A 6400-nucleotide genomic window follows, 5' to 3' on the forward strand; every position below is an offset into this window, starting at 1 on the left:
TTCTAAGTACTCTATTTTTCTTTTTGAGTTACTCGTAACTAAACCCTGCGCATTCATCACTATGATGGTTTGCGTGTTTTCTCCTTCATTTAATACTGGTAGTAATAAGGATTTTCCCATGTCTCTTTCCTGTTCTGGTAGTTGTTTTCTTTTTTTCATTTTCCAGAAATTCTGACATTAAAAAATCCAACTTTTCCATAATATTTGATCTTCCTTCATCATCATTATTCATTTTGTGTCTGAATCTGCAATTTTCTCCGTTTCTGCAATATCCTCTTGCATAATAAATACAGTTATTATCTCTTGAGTATAATTTCGGAGCTGATGCTTTGAAATTTTTTGCTGACACCTCTGCATATCTCATTGGTGGTTTGCTTTTCTCTTTTACCTGATATTCTTGATTTCTCTCTTTATTTGTTTCTTTCTTATTTTGGATTTTATTACTTGGTTGGTTATTTATTTGATTATGATTCATGGCTACAGGGTGCATATATTTGCATTTTTTGTCGAACTTACATCCTTTTCCTTCTTTTAGGTTTTTACATATTTTTGGATGCAGATCTCTGCAATCATCCCCATATCCATCTAAGTATGCACATTTACCATATATTTCATAGTTTGACATATCTTAGGATGTTTTGTAGTAACATCTTTCTCCAATCTGCAATTAGCCCTCTTTCAAAAGGTTGCAGATTTTGTCTTTCTTGTCTATTTTTTCCTCTTTCCCGTCAATTGTATAGATCTTGCAGTATAGCCTCTTCGGTTTTCGGGCTTTTGCTTTTGTTGGGTTCATATCGTAATTTATTTCTTCGTAGGTATGCTGCTTTATTGCCTCATATGTAGTATCAATGAGTATCTCTGCATCCATACTTTTATCTGTTCTTTGTTTTCCTTATTTTTTTCTGTCATTTCATTTTTGTTTTACTTCTCTTCCGTTTTCCTCTTCTTCTTCTTCTTCTTCTTCCTCTTCCTCTTCTTCTTTCATCCTCAACTATGTGTACATTCAATCTTGATTTAATAACATTGTCTATCCATGATAGACATGTTGAACAAAAAATTCTTGTATCTTTTCTCAAATCTTGTATTACCTCAGCACACTGTGGATGGGTCGGAATGTTGCATGCAGCACATTTTCTGATTAGGTTTTGTGGATTGACTATGCTATACCAAACCTTACACAGTTTGCATGCTTTTGGCATTCTTTTTCCTAATGCATCAATTAGGATATTCACAAGATTCACCTTATTCATTTTCTTTGTCGGAATATGTTGGTTTATGTATATTTTCTTTATGAGTCTCTTGACCACTTGGATTTTATTTGGAACTTCTTCAATTATTTTCAAGATGTTTTCATTAGATTTGTTCCAGTTTGAAGGATTATATCCTTCTAATATATCTATGAATGCTTTTGTATCTTTTTGGTTAGGACTGTTGCTGATTTCATAGATGAGAAATGCCAGTTCCCTTCCTGCTACCTCATCGTATTGCGAATCTGCTAAACACGCCAAATTACGCCACCTCTTCCCGCAGTTGGAACTTACTGCCATCTTGTTCTGATTTATAGTATTACACTTGATAAACTAACTTAGAAGACGCTTTATCCTACTATTTTCACACTAATCTTATCACCGATAGTTCACGAACACTTCTAGATATTTCTCAAATTCTAGTCGTATGTTAAACTTGTGATATCTGTTGATTAATCTGACTTCACGCTCAAGAGTGCATGGGAAGAAGGACTAATAAAAGTAGACGAAGACCCAGAAATATATAGAGACAGGAGAAAGACAGACAGAACAGAGGACTGGCACAACAAACCAATGCACGGACATACATGAGACAGACTAAAGAACTAGCCAGCGATGACAATTGGCAATGGCTACAGAGGGGAAAGCTAAAGAAGGAAAACTGAAGGAATGATAACAGCGGCACAAGATCAGGCCCTAAGAACCAGATATGTTCAAAAGAACGATAGACGGAAATAACATCTCTCCCATATGTAGGAAGTGCAATACGAAAAATGAAACCATAAACCACATAGCAAGTGAATGCCCGGCAACTTGCACAGAACCAGTACAAAAAGAGGCATAATTCAGTGGCAAAAGCCCTCCACTGGAGCCTGTGCAAGAAACATCGCTACCTTGCAGTAATAAGTGGTACGAGCACCAACCTGAAGGAGTGATAGAAAACGATCAGGCAAAGATCCTCTGGGACCATGGTATCAGAACGGATAGAGTGATACGTGCAAACAGACCGGACGTGACGTTGATTGACAAAGTCAAGAAGAAAGTATCACTCATTGATGTCGCAATACCATGGGACACCAGAGTTGAAGAGAAAGAGAGGGAAAAAATGGATAAGTATCAAGATCTGAAAATAGAAATAAGAAGGATATGGGATATGCCAGTGGAAATCGTACCCATAATCATAGGAGCACTAGGCACAACGATCCCAAGATCCCTGAAAAGGAATCTAGAAAAACTAGAGACTGAAGTATCTCCAGGTCTAATGCAGAAGAAGTGTTGTCCTTAGAAACGGCACACATAGTAAAAAAAGTGAATGGAACGTCCTAAGGGAGGCAGGAATGCAACCCGGAACCCCACACTATAAATACCACCCAGTCGAATTGGAGGACTGTGATAGAGAAAAAAAAAAAAAATAATAATAATAATAATAATAATAATAATAATAAAATTTCAAGTCAGTGGATGGTGTGGTCGTGTGCCATATGAATAGAGTTTTATCTTCTGAATAATAATAATAATAATAATAATAATAATAATAATAATAATAATAATAATAATAATAATAATAATAATAATAATCTGGGAACAGCCCTTCTTTCAAACATGTTTTATTGAATACAATGACAGAATTTACATAATTTATTTTGTACAAAATTCTCTCAATTCTCCCAATGATAATTAAGAGAATTCTGTAAAAAATAAATTCTGTTAATTCTGCCATTATATTCATTAGTAAATAATAAAATAATAATAATATATAATAATAAATAATATAATAATAATAATAATACTAATAATAATAATAATAATAATAATAATAACAACTGGAAAAAACTTATATTAACACAAATCTTCCAGGTTATTAGTGCGGCTGGAAAATTAATTAGGCTTTTGTATGGGTTCCTGGAACCGCTATTTATAATCAACAGCAGAGGGGGGGGGGGGGGGGGGGGGGCAATTGCTAATTTATCTAATGATATGATAATGGTCTTAGCTGCTTAATTCAGCAAAAAGAGAGAGTTCTGTTCTAGAAGAAAGGAAATACAATTGATTTCTTTTTTTTATTGTAAAGTATCTAAAGCTTTTTACTGACCTTTAATTATTGAATCTAAAGAAAACTTGATAGATAGTGATTTCTTGCACATATTTCCATAAGCATTTCGGTATTTTTTTGTCCGTTTATACTCTATAGTCCAATCTATAGGTGTTCATAGCCTATCTAATCCCTTCAAATCCTAGGTCCCTAAGTTCCTTAAAGGAATACTCAGTTCCACGTTCAACCTTACAATCCTAGGACTCCGTGTCCTAGGATTATACGGCCTCCATATCCTACCGAAGTCATCCTTCGGTTTGGAGTCCGATCTAGCCCAACCTAAGACCAGACTGGACTGCGAGGAGGGTATTAAGCCCATCGAAATCGATCCTAGAGCGCAATATTCTATCTGGAGAGGTTTCAATGTACCTCAGTACTGACTGTTATTGAACTTCGAGAAGGCCAAGAGATTGATCAGTATTTCATATCTAGATGAGAAATATTTACACACTATTTTCATCTTTATTTTAGTTCACAATTTGCATAGTAACCGACAGACGAGTACCATTACCTAGCAGCAATCAGAAACACTTGAAATCTCAATAGGGAGAGAATGTTTCCTTTCCAATAAAATATGGCCCTTATTACCAGTTGGGCGAATCGTCTCGCTGCTTGCTGTAAACGTAAATTTATCCCTCAGGAGACATATCACCTGTTGCCTATAATATCCAGTTATGGGTCGCTCTATCGCTGGTAAGTAGATTTGAATGAAGATTGCAATATACCATCCAATAACCTCGCATCACTCCGAGATCCCTGGTCACCCCTTTCGATGGCTGTCTCGGGAAGTACGTACCACTCGAAACTGAGGAAATGTCGTGTCCTTTTGTGCGCGTTACATTCTCATCTGATTAGTTATTGGTCTGTCAATCTATTTTTATTTCTCTCTTCTCTCTGTATTGAGAGACAGCCGGACAGAGATTGTATCAAAGTTATCTTGTGTCAGTGGTAAAAATGTTTCTATAATATCACACTACTTGTTATAACGAAGCAAATCCGCCTCAAATTCCCCTGCCCCCCGACAAATCCCACACACCCTGCCCCAAATCAACCGCCCCCTGCCCCCCCAATAAGTCCCACAGCCCCACTTGCCTCAGCACCCCGTTTTTCTGAATTCCATTCATTACCGACTCATTTCAGAGCGATTAACTCCGCAAATCCTGTCAATCCAAACTTAAACCTCCGGCGATCAGGAACTCTCGAATGAGGCCGAACAATCAGCCAAAAATAACCTTCAGTGGCGGCACCACAAAGCGATGTGATTAGTTACAGATGACACGACCTCCTTATTAAGCAAGTTGTGCCTTTGTGATTCCCCGAACTTGAACCTCTCTTTTTCAATCAGCAATTAGCCACCTAATTAGAGAGATCAGTGTTCTTAGCCGGGATCTTTTAATTAGTTCCTAAGGCGTCTCTGGAGATAAGGCGATCTATAATTTCAAATCAATTCCAAGAGATTAGATACTATTTCGTGCATGTTTTTGTCAGGTACTGTAGTGTCATCCTAATTACCTTCATGATAACGGCTATTTATGATTTTTACCGGGATTAGATCCTAAACCTTAATTCTGGAATTGGTTTCGGGAAGTATATCGACCATGAAGCACGTTAATTAAGCAAACAGGTAGACTTATTCATTCACTTAGAGCATTTTAATTGAATTATCTTCTGAGTTTGTTCTTTTGTTAGAAAAAAATTCAGCATATACTTTCAAATATGATTACTACTTCTGAAGCATATAATGCAAATATATGATGCAAATACGTAAGCAGTTCATTATCTTTATATTAGCGTTTAGTATATTAGCAGTTCATTATATTAGCGTTATTTTTCATTTTCCTCTTCAACCTTAGAGACGAACTTATTCATTTCTTTCCGCACTTTTCATCTTTTATATTACATTTATTTCCAGTTGCCCCTTGGCTCGCCTTTGAAATATAAACGTCATCCTTATACCTGGGAAACAGGTAATGGGAGCTGACGGTATCTATTTTAGTTATTAAGAAAATTACATTATAAAAATTGCCTTTTTTTATTCGAATGATGACTTACCACCGACAACAAGTGCTGCCTAAGTGCTCCACACTTTTGTAATTCGCATAAGGATTTACTATTGTGATTTTTAAAAGATCCATGTTGTAAAGATTTTACTAAATATTTATTTATTTTTGGTTTTATGATATTGTAAGGTATGTCAGTTATGTTCAGTGAGATTTTGTTATCTTTCCGTAAAAGAAAACTATTGAGATGGCTATTTGTCCCTCCGTCCGTACTGTTTCTATCCGCCCTCAGATCTTATAAACTACAGAGGCTAGAGGGCCGCAAATTTGCATGTTGATCATCCACCCTCCAATCATCAACATACCATATTGCAGCCCTCTAGCTTAAGCAGTTGTTTTATTAACTCTAAGTGGGGTAAAGTGAGCATGGATCGTGCATCTGGCAGCGTTTTCGGAGGCGAGGGATGCATGTTGTCTCTACCGCATCTGGGAAGCAACTGAAGCCCCACCAATCTTAGCTGATGGTTTTATACAGCATTATTTGTTATACAGAAAACTCGAAAGTGATGAAGTTTTGTCATATGGAGGAGTGATAAGGGTAATGTAAATTTGACAGCGTCTTCGAGGGTTGCGTTAAAGAGAGAGAGAGAGAGAGAGAGAGAGAGGGAGAGAGAGAGAGAGAGAGCAAAATTGGCAGAGGGATAAATGGGAGTGGTTTGATGGCGGGCGTAAGCGTGTGGGTGTTGTCTGTTGTGGCGATCACCGAGTATATCAGTGGCTTTAGTGTCTTACGGAAGTCATAGTAAGTGAGGAAGTTGGTGGAGTCATAGGTACTAAACAGTTAGTTTGGCAGAGGTGTGTCTGAGTTGAGGTTGGGGAACAGTGTTGGTGTTGGCAGTCCGTTGTGCTGCGTTGGAGTTGGCGTATGATTTGTTGCGTTGTTTTCGAGTTGTTGGTGTTTGCTTGCGTGGTGAGGGGTGGTGTTGTTTTTTGAGTTGTTGTACGGTTTTGGTGTTTGTCTGTCTTAGGTAGTGAGATTCTCGTCGGTGGTTGCATCTCGA

The sequence above is a fragment of the Macrobrachium nipponense genome, chromosome 5 (assembly GCF_015104395.2).
Source record: "Macrobrachium nipponense isolate FS-2020 chromosome 5, ASM1510439v2, whole genome shotgun sequence".
Lineage (NCBI taxonomy): Eukaryota > Metazoa > Arthropoda > Malacostraca > Decapoda > Palaemonidae > Macrobrachium > Macrobrachium nipponense.